The sequence below is a fragment of the Mastomys coucha genome, unplaced genomic scaffold (genome assembly GCF_008632895.1).
Source record: "Mastomys coucha isolate ucsf_1 unplaced genomic scaffold, UCSF_Mcou_1 pScaffold21, whole genome shotgun sequence".
Lineage (NCBI taxonomy): Eukaryota > Metazoa > Chordata > Mammalia > Rodentia > Muridae > Mastomys > Mastomys coucha.
Genome location: NW_022196904.1, coordinates 96,984,557 through 96,995,982, shown reverse-complemented (window position 1 = coordinate 96,995,982; position 11,426 = coordinate 96,984,557). Strand labels below are relative to the sequence as shown.

Here is an 11,426-nt window from a genome sequence, read left to right as displayed (position 1 = left end):
GGTCAGCTGCTTACATCAAGGGGGCATAAAAGATAGATTCCATAAGATTAAGATTAATATATAACTCTAGAAAAAATGGATAACTCTAGAAACTCTCTTAACTTACTCATGGAGTCCCTGATTAATCCCGAGTGGTCGATGTAAAAACAACAGATACAGGGGCAGGAAGTCTCTGTTCAAGCAGTACTCGGTTGGGGCCAATTGGCTGAGGAGAGGGACTTTCAACCTTTAGGCGGATGAGAATGTTGGAACCTACTCCTCCTCCATGACTATAAAAAAACCAGTCCCCAGGTCAGGCCATTATGCCACCTAGTAAACTCAGTTGTCTTCCCTTTTTCGGTAAATTCTGCTTTTATGTAATCTAGATCGGCTGGGGAGCATGCCTTGCCTTTATATAGCTCCATTTGTGCATACTTCCCTGGCCCAGCATTGACAAAAGAGAAACTCAGTCTATCTCGAGCAGATGATGTTGTCCACTGCCAATCTCCATCATTGGAGGTAACACAACCCCAACTTCTACAAAAATAATCTTGAGGACCCCCACAATATGAGCCCCTGTCAGCATCAGGGCAGCTATAGAACCCATAACTGCACACTAAGTTGGGGGGAACCCTCCTGGCTGCTGGATTGACCTGTCGAAGGCAGAAATGCAGATTCAGCCACCACATCCCTAGAGGGGCAATCTGTTGTGTGCTGTTTATAATAGCACCAGTACCTGGGTCTATAATTTGCCACGTGAGCTGTTTGGGGGGCATGGGGATTGTTACGCTCACTCATAACTGCACCTGCGACATAGAAGCAACTTAAGAGGATCATGAGTCTTTTCCATGGTCCATCCATCTTGGTTGTCAGGGGTGTCCTGGAGGCCTCTAGGTACTCTCTTGACGTGGGTCACATGAATCCAGGCTGTGATGCCTTCGACCTTGACAGCAGTGGGGGTAGTCAGGAGCACTAGGTAGGGTCCTTTCCAACGAGGTTCGAGGGTGCCCATTCGATGCCTTCGGACCAGCACTGTGTCGCCCACCTGGAATTGGTGTGGTACGGCTGGGCTCTCCATTCGGTAGGCTTCTTTCAGCTGTTCCCAAGCCCAGCGTCTTACCAATTCAAGGGCTTTTAAGCGGGTGAACAGGGGTTTAGAAAGAACAGCGTCAGGATCATGTACTCCACCTGCTTCTGTGAGTGGGGGTGGCCCCCCACACAAGATCTCATAGTGGGTAAGCTTAAATCGCCCCGGAGTGTTCCGAACATGGAACAGAGCAAAAGGAAGGAGGGCTGTCCAGTCTTTCCCGCAGGTCTCTAGGCCAATTTAGTCAAGGTCTCTTTTAAGGTTCTATTTGCCCTCTCTACCTGTCCTGAGCTCTGGGGACTATAAGCACAATGTAATTTCCAATTTATCCTCAGTTGAATGGCCAGTCTCTGACTTACCTGGGCAACTAAGGCAGGTCCGTTGTCAGACTCGGTTACCTTGGGAACTCCAAATCTCAGAAAGATTTCTTCAAGGATTTTCTTGGCCACCACATTTGCAGTCTCACTTCTGGTGGGAAAAGCCTCTACCCATCCTGAAAAGGTGTCTATGAAAACTAGCAAATATTTGTTACCATATTTTGTGGGTTTGACCTCAGTGAAGTCCACTTCCCAGTAGACTCTGGGTCGGTCTCTTCTCAGTCTTTTACCTGATGTCGTTATGGGATGCCCTGCATTAGTCAGTGCACAGGCTTTACAGTTCTCCACCACTTTCTGGGCCAAGTCAGTGAGGCTCATGACATAATAGTCAGATGACTTTATTACTTCTTTCAACTACTTGCTTCCCAGATGGGTTAAAGAGTCGAGGTTAGTTACATATTTTCGCCCCTTTTCCTAGGGAAGGATCAACTGTCCACCTTCTGCCTCAGCTACCCCATATGGGGTATATCCTTTTACAATGCCTAAAGAGTCCATCCTCTGATAGTCTTCTGCCGTATATCTAAAACTCGTGTCTCTTACAGCGTAATAATCTTTAGAGTTTTAGCCAGTACTGCTGCTCCCTGGGCGGCCTGCTTTGCAATTTGGTCAGCCATTTGATTTCCCAATGTTTCCACATTCTTGCCTCTCTGATGCCCAGGGCAATGTACAATGGTGACCTTTTTTGGCAAATACAAAACCTCTAGGAGGCTCAAAATCTCTTCCTTGTTTTTAATTTCTTTTCCTGCTGAGGTCAAGAGTCCCCTTTGTCTGTAAATTGCTTCATGAATCTGTGCAGTGGCAAAAGCATACCTGCTGTCAGTGTAGATGTTGATGGACTTTCCCTCTGCCATTCTCAATGCCTGAATCAGAGCTATGAGCTCAACTTTTTGGGCCGACGTTCCCTCTGGCAGGCTGCTGGACCAGATCACTCGCTCCCCATCCACTACCGCTGCCCCCACCCTTTGCTTACCTTTGACCACGAAACTGCTACCATCTGCGAACCAGTTCAGAACCCCTGGCCAAGGTTGATCTTTCAGGTCTTCTTGGATTCTAGTTTCTTCAGCCAGAATTTCCAGGCAGCAGTGTGCTGGGATGGAATTGTCCATCTCTGGTAGTAGGGTAGCAGGGTTGAGGACAGTGGTGGGGAGGGGGCACAGGGGGGAGCGAAAACTATTTGTTCAGTCAACAGGAGACTCTGATAGTGAGTCATGCAGGCATTAGTCATCCATCAATCTCGTGGCTGCCTGACGATATTTTCAAGGGCATGTGGGGCCACAATTGTGGTCTTCTGCCCCAAGGTAAGCTTATCAGCATCTTTCACAAGCAGAGCTATGGCTGCAATGGCTTTTAGGCAGGAAAGCCAACTGCTGGCCATGGGGTCCAGCTTTTTAGATAAGTATGCTACAGGCCTTTTCCACAGTCCCAGAGTCTGGGTGAGGACCCCCCTCGCCATTCCTGCCCTTTCATCTATATATAAGGTGAAAGGTTTGGTTAAATCAGGTAGGGCCAAAGTCGGTGCTGACAGGAGGTCCTTCTTGATGTTTTCAAATGCCTCGTGGTGCTCCAGAGTCCATATGAACTCCCCCTTCTCTTTGGTCAGGGGGCATAAGGGGCAGCCAGGGTAGCAAATCCAGGTATCCACAGTCTACAAAAGCCAGCTGTCCCCAGAAACTCCCTCACCTGCCGGGGTGTAGTTGGTGTTGGGATCTGGGTTACTGTCTTTTTCTGAGCTTCCATCAGCCACCTTTTTCCATCTTTAAGCAGATAGCCTAGGTAGGTGACCTCGGTACAGCATAACTGGGCTTTTTTAGCAGAGGCCCGATATCCCAGCTTACCTAGTTCTGTTAGTAGGCCCTCAGTCCCCTTGATACATTCTAACTTGGTGTCTGCTGCCAAGATCAGGTCATCCACATACTGAAGCAGCGTCACTTGTGGATTCTTGGCCTGAAAGTTGGTCAGATCTCAATGGAGGGCCTCGTCAAACAGATTAGGGGAGTTTTTGAATCCCTGAGACAGCCGGGTCCAGGTCAGCTGTCCTGCCAGTCCTGATTCTGGATCTCTCCATTCGAAGGCAAATAGAGGTTGAGTAGTAGGATGTAACTTTAAACAAAAGAAAGCATCTTTTAAGTCTAGCACAGTGTACCATGAGCGACCTGGGGGCAGGGAACTGAGGAGGTTGTAAGGGTTAGGCACAGTTGGGTGTATATCCTGAACCCACTTGTTGACCTCTCTTAGGTCTTGTACTGGGCGGTAATCATTGGAGCCTGGTTTCTTTACAGGTAGCAGAGGAGTGTTCCATGGAGACTGACAAGGAACCAGGATTCCCTGGTCTAAGAGTCTTTGGATGTGGGGCCTGATTCCTTCTTTAGCTTCCTGGCTCATAGGATTCTGTCAGATGTGTATAGGGGTAGCATCCGTTTTCAGTCACACCACCACTGGAGGTGCTTGTATAGCCATTCCCATGCGAGCAGTCTCTGCCCAGGCTTCTGGAAACCTCTTCAGCCACTTGTCTAGAACAGAAGTTTCTACTTGGTCAGCAGCCTCATGCATCCGATATTCATCTTCAAGTTTAAATGCCAAAACCATAGAGGAAAGTTCCCCCACCCCACTTTTGGTCCTTCCTGAGTGTATCTAATTTGAGCCTTTAATTTAGTCAACAAGTCTCTTCCCAAGAGAGGTGCCAGACATTCAGGGATGACTAGAAACGAGTGAGTCACCTGTCCCCGGCCTAAATCCACGGTTCGAGAGGTGGTCCATGGGTATATTTTTTTGCCCTGTTGTACCAACTACCACAGTCTTTTTACTGTTTAATTTCCCTAATGGTTGTCGGAGCACAGAGTATTCTGCTCCAGTGTCTATCAGAAAGTCCATGGGGGTCCCCTCCACTTTTATGGTTACCCTAGGCTCAGGGAGGGGTCCGAGCCCCATCCCCTCTAGTCATCTTCATCTAGTGCCAGCACCTTTGGAAATCTCTCTTTCTTCTGAGGGCAATCTCTTGCCCAGTGGCCTTTTTGTTTACAGTAGGCACATTGATCTTTTTCTAGAGAATGCTTTTGTCTCTCATTGCTTACTTGCATCTTCCGGTTGCCCAGGTACCCTGTCTGCCTAGGTCTCATACTCACCTCTTTCTTATCTCCTACAACTATGGCAAAAATCCTTGCTAAATTCTTTTCTTGCCAGTGCTCCCACCTATTTTCCCTTTCTTCTGCCTCTTTTTTCCCCCTTTCTCTCTGTTCCTCTGCTTCCTGCCTCTCTCTCTCTCTCTCTCTCTCTCTCTCTCTCTCTCTCTCCTTTCTTCCTCTGTCTCTCTCTTATGAAATACTTTCTCAGCTTCCCTAACTATGTCCTGTAAGTACATATTCTGCAGACTATCTAAATGCTGTAATTTCCTTCTAATGTCTGATGCTGACTGCCCCATAAAAGCCATAGCCACCACTGACTGCTGACCCTCAGAGGTCGGGTCAAAAGGGGTGTAGTGTCTATAGGCCTCCATTAGTCGTTCTGAGAACACAGAAGGGGGTTCTGTTGGTCCCTTCAGGACTTCCCTTACCTTGACCAAATTGGTTGGTCATCTAGCGGCCCCTTTGTGACCTGCCACCAGAGCCCAGCGATAGACAGCCAGCCTCCCCCAACCTTGCTCGGTGTTGTAATCCCAGTTGGGGTGATCCAGAGGAAATCCTGCATCAATCTCATTAGGGAGGTTAGTCGGGGCCCCAGGCACATTTTTGCAGGCTTCTAGAAGGATCCTTTCCCTTTCCTCAGTGGTAAAAAGGACCTGTAAAAGCTGTTGGCAATCATCCCAGGTGGGATGGTGGGAAAACATTAATGACTCCTTCAGGCCAGTTCACCCTGCCAGATTTTCAGAAAAAGAAGGATGGTTATTTTTCCAATTGTAAAGATATGCAGAGGAGAAAGGCCAATACTGGAGAGGCTGGAGCTGGGGAGGGTCCACTAGGAGACCGTATGCTCTGAGGGGTAAAGCCACAGTGGAGTCAGGCATCCCCGGCCCCTGTGTAAGGCTTTGGGCATGGTGGCTTCGTGTTCCTGCTGCTGGCCCATCTCCAGCTGCCCCTCCAACCCCAGAATCTGGGGCAAGGGGTAAACTGTAGGGAGGGGGATGTGGTGGTGGCTCAGGCCACTCAGGAGGCTCCTCAATCTCGGGATAGATCTTGGGAGGAGCGGGAGGTGTAGGAGGCAGGCTCTCATGCTGAGTCATGCTGCTGTTTCTCTGAGTCTGTACTTTCAGTTTGCAGTCTGATTCTTTGAGAGCCAGAACTCGGGAATCTGACCTCTGGGTCATCCATGGTTTGACCCATGTTGGAGGGTTTTGGACCAGGTCCTGCCACACAACGATGTATGGCTGCTGATCAGGATGAGACCCTGGTCCAGGCTGAAAAACAAGACTTTTAACAGAAGAGATAATGGTTGGGTCAAATGTTCCCTCAGGTGGCCAAATGTTGGCTACTCTGAGGAACAGAATGTCCACCAAAGTCCTTTCTTTATCTGCACTGACAAGTCCTGTGCTCTGTCTCTAACCTCTGCCTAGTGATCTAATGTCAGACTTAAGAGAGTAGTTACAGACTGTCCCATTTTCGTAGTCACAAGGCCAACAAATTCACAAACACAACACAGAAAATTAGACAGGGAATAAGGCAGGAAAAAATGGCTTAGGCAGAGCAAGTTGTACTATCAAAATGACAGGGAGAACAGACACACTTTCCTCCTCTCAAGGAATTCTGTCCTCTAGTGGGATTCCTCCAGGCATCCCTGAGGTTCCCTAAATTTCCACTGGGACGTCTCCCATGGTGGCAGCCGGTGACCTTTTTACATGTCTACCGTCAGCTTCTTTCCTTGTCCCGAGGACAGGGAGTCGCTGTCCGTCCCTGGACGCAACCGACTGCAGAATATGAGCTCAAAAACTGACCTTTGCTACCTTTACTCAGGATGCGACCGGCTGCAGGGAATGGAAGTAAGAAACAGACTTGCAGATTGCCAACAGGCAGGCAGTTCACAGACAAATTACAAGGACTTAAACGGACAAACAGATCACAACTAAAAACTCACCTCCAAGGGGTCTTCAGAGAGTCAAGGGTAGTCATAAATCCTGGATGAGCCCCCAAATGAAAGACCTCCCAGAACTGGGGAGAACCTTACTCAAGTCTCGGGATGACACCACCACCCAATAACTCACGAGAGACCGAACTTGTTGCAATTACATGAGGTTTATTTGGGATAGGCCAGTACCAGGGTTGATCTTGTGACTATGCTGGCCAGAGGATTTTGACCCCGAACATAAGAAGTGAGGGGTATTTAAAGGGAAAAACCACAAACTAGGGAAAGAGTGAGAGGGTTACCAAGGAAACGTAACAAAAATAGTGGAAATTTTCAGAAGGACCCAACCCAAGGTATTCAGTTAGGGAGGGGAACATATTCATTCTGGGAATGTAATCTTCATCTATGGTCGATGGGGTGGAGAGCCTCATAAACCAGTAGACCTCATAAACCAGTTCATTCCTAGTTCTGCCCTCATTGTGGATCAGTCAGGAGGGGCAGGTTTTGGGAACCAGAGCCCTGAGGCGCTGCATTAGCCAAGTTCCTGGAACTGGCTACTCCACATTTTTGGCTTGTTACATTTCTATTAACACATTTCCGTTTTCATTAACATGCTTTTCCCCAAATTTCTAAATCTCTCAGTCTTTGAATGCCACCCAGCTAAACTTAATGTTTATGTACTTGCAGTTACACTAGAAATAGTTGTATCGTGGCAGGAATTTTATGACATGGTTGTTATTTGAATTCGGACATAAGGAGATATGATTCTATCTTATATTGACAAGGGATGGATTGTGATGGCTATTCTCGGTTGTCAACTTGACCATATCAGCAGTGAACTACAATGGAGAACTTATAAGCATGATCCAAAAGATAACAAAGACTTAGGTTCACTCTTTTAATCCCAGCATTTGGAAGACAGAGGCATGCAAACTTCAGAATTCAAGGTCAGTCTACAGAGAAAGTTCCAGGAAATCTAAGGTTAGACAGGGGAGGAGTTGGAAAATAGAAAGCTAGTGATGATGTAATAGACCAAAAGTTCCAGTCTGAGCAATAGCAGAATTCAGCAACTTCAGTTAAGTGTCTTTGGCTTTAGAGTCTAGAGTAGAAGGGGTTACTGGAACAGTTGATGCTGGTGTGCTGGAGCTATGAAATTAATGGTGATTAAGCAGAGACCAACATTATTGAGGTGAAATCTTCTTGAATGTTCTTTTTTTAAAGTACAAAGGAGCTATGTTCCAGAGATAGCCAAGGTTGTAACTCATGCTTCAGCTGGACTTGGTAGTGTGTAAGAATCATTCAGAAATTACTGATTTTGAGGGCATGAAGGTATCATGGAGAACAGCTGAGGCTTGGCATTGTGAGAGGCCAGGAGAAGCCGTCTCTGAAGATGCCGTCTCTGTTCCAGTTGACAGCCCAGGACTGAAGTGGTCATACAAAGAAGCTGAAGCTTGGCTCAGGGAATAGAGCCTATGAGAGGCTGTTGGTAAAGCCTATTTGGAGTGCAAGCTCCTACCATATTGGAGATGCCAGTACTATGGGATAATCACCAAGAACAGCAGCAACAGTGTAGTATAGACATTGAGACCTTCAAGTGCTACAATGGCAGAGCTAGAGATGTGACCTAAGTGCTTTTTAGGAGCCCAGAAGGTCATGTGTGGATCCCAGATACTGGAAAAGGGAAGCTATAAAGTTGAAGTTGCCTTGGAGACCCCAAGATGAAAGAGTTGCCAGAGCTGTGGGGTACCTGTTGAGGAAAGCTGTTAGCAGAGTGTAGAACCATCCCAAGAGAAATAATTATGATTAAGTCAAGAAAACTGAAAGGAGATGGACATCAGATATGCAGATGCAGAATTTAGGGTTTGCCCGGTTGGTTTTTGGACACTTATTCCCTTACTATGGTGTTTTGAAATAGTAATGCATATTCTGTGCCATGATATATTGAAAATATGTGATCTGATTTTTTATTTTGACTGTATAGCAGGTTAGAGTGAAGAGATAGCAAGAAATTCAGAAGACACTTTTAACATTGGACTTTTAATGTTGTTGAGACAGTTGTAGACTATGGAGATTTTTCAAATTGAACTAAATATATTTAACATTATGCTATGGCTAGGCATGGTCCCCATAATTCATGTGTTTGAACAATTGTATGGGGACCAGGGAGTAGAATGTGTTGATTTGACTATGATTGGCCCATGGGAAGTAGCACTACTAGAATATATTTCCTTGTTGGAGTAGGTGTGGTCTTGATAGAGGGAGTTTGTCACTGTGTAGGTGGACTTTGAAGATTCCCATTTTCATCCCAGTGTGCAATGAGAGCTTCCTCCTGGCTGTCTGTGGAAAATAGTCTCCTCCTGGTTGCCTTCAGATAAATATGTAGAACTCTCAGTAGCTCTTCCAGTACAAAGTATGCCTGCACAGTGCCATGCTTCACACCATGATAGTAATAGACTGAACCTCGGAAACATTAAGCCAGCTTTAATTAAATGTTAGCCTTTATAATAGTTGCTTTGGTCAAAGTGTCTCTTTACAACAATATAATGCTAAGACAGTACCTAAAAAAGTATGGGTTAGTGAGCAGGGGGAAGGGGGATGAAACAGAGGGGTTTTTTTTGGTTTTGTTTTATTTTATTTTATTTTATTCTTTTTTTCAGAGGGAAACTGGGAAAGGAGATATGATATGACATGTAAATAAAGAAAATATCTAATAAAAATATATTAATTAATTAATTTAAAAACAAGAAAGTGTATTACATCACTCACTGCAATACTTACAAGAATGAAGATACTGAATGAAAGACAATGTTGTCTATTTAAAGCTCACTAACAGGCAAAATAAAATATAAAATTAACCTAGAACCAACACTTCCTAGAGGTAATTCATTACCATGTACTGCTAGTAATTTATCAAATAAAAGTATACCAATTGTCACATAAAAGAATAAAAAGTCACAGTCAATACTGGAAAATTGTGTTCATGGGTAATGAATGACTCATTTTCATCTGAGATATTCTTTTGGGGATTGGGATTCACATTTGAATCCCAAGACTCTTCAGATACTTAGTCTCCATGATTAACAATGCTTGTGGGAGACATCTAGTAAGCTATAAAGCCATTTTATAATTATCTTGACTTTCTCATTTTAAAATGAATCTTTATTCCAAAAGGTAAGTGTACTACTGACTTACCTCCACATTGAAGAATGTTTTGTTCTTTGAAAAATGTATATAGTATATTCATAAGCTGTAGTTGGGAAATCAGTCAGGTGTAATCAAGAAAAAGAATAATTAAATCATCATTTGTCATAATCTGATTCCTGTGAATAATTATCTTTCAAATCTTTATTATTTACCCAACACTAAAAAGACTGGAAACCCATGGACTCTAAGTAAGCTCAATGTTCAAGGAAAAAAATGATGATAAATTCACTAGTATTGACATCAGATGGTAATTGTATGAAATTGTATGACAAATGTCTCATGAAAATAAAGACTCAGTTTCCTGTCTATACACTCTAGCATCACAGGCTACAGGCACCATGGAAAACTCAAGAAAATAGGGTTGGAATTCTCAAGAGATAAGAGTCAGTTTGCTTCTAATAGGGTGAACACAGGTAAACATAATATTGCAGGTTAAATGTTTACCTCTTGATCCTATAGGCCAAGAGGTAAACACATTATTTCATTCCACTGTATTTCAGCTAGAAAATGCTATATTAGGAAAGAATTTGGTGATTGTGTGAATAAACGCATCTAATATTGTAGGAAATACTATTCACATATTTGTAAGTGATTAGAATTATAGTACAAAGAACTAGATATAGCATTGAGCTAATTAGTGTTTAAAGTATTAAATAAATTTATCATTGCTCCTCTCATTTATAATTTAAGTATGAATTATTTATTATTTCTTTCCAGTTCTTGCAAGAAATATTCTTTCTTGCTATAAAAACTGGCCTTAATTAATGCAATCAGGTTAGTGGTGGTCTGGATGACCTATGTCCTTAAACAAGGGCCCCTTTTGGTAACAAAAAGCTGAATTGTTGCCCTTCCCAAATTAACATGTGTTCCTCAAGAGTATACATGAGTGGGCCCATGGCTCCCGCTACATATGTAGCAGAGGTCTGCCTTATCTGGCATCAATGGGAGGAGAGATGTTTGGTTCTATAGAGACTTGTTGCCCCAGCAAAGAGGGATGCTAGAGAAATGAGACCTCGAGTAGGTGGGTAGATAGGAAGCAAAATCTTAGAGGCAAAGGGGAAGGGGTATGGGGTGGTGGGTTTGTGGATGGCAAAACATTAGAAATGTAAATAAATAAAATAATCAATGAAAAAGACATGCTCTTAGCTCTTTTGCCACTCCAAACTTATAGAGTACAAAGAGCAAATTAAATTCACTCTGCCTGGGGTTCATGTTCTCATCCTAGTGCTTCTTATGTAAAGTTTAGTTACTAAACGTTTTCAAATCTCACATTTTATAAACTATACAATTCAAGCAATAAGAGTCCTAATATTATTTTGGAAATGGCAATAAGTACCATATAATCTATTAAATCCAGTAAAGGGAATTAAGAAAGAACTGTCAAAGGTCATAAATTACTGAAGGTTTCATTATAAATTTACATTTGTAAAACTTAATTTTTCTTCTACATATGACAATTGTTTTGAGATTTTCATAAGTCTCACACTAACATACTTAGTTTTAAATCTATAGGTATATTTTATTAAATACAAAATGCAAATTAAAAGTAAATTCTTTTTAGGAAATTTCTAGGATTTAATTTTTAAATTTTTGATAGATTCCATACAAAAAAATACAAACACTAAGTATCCAATGTAACACCCTAAATGCATGTTTTAAATGACATATTTATAATAACTTTAATCTATGTTAGTGAAAATTGAGACATATATATATATATATATATA

The 11,426-nt window shown here is 43.4% G+C and overlaps 1 pseudogene; it reads right to left on the bottom strand.

Moving 5' to 3' along the window:
• Nucleotides 1-1,042: 1,042 nt before the first annotated feature.
• Nucleotides 1,043-6,033, bottom strand: LOC116100827 (annotated as a pseudogene).
• Nucleotides 6,034-11,426: the final 5,393 nt, after the last annotated feature.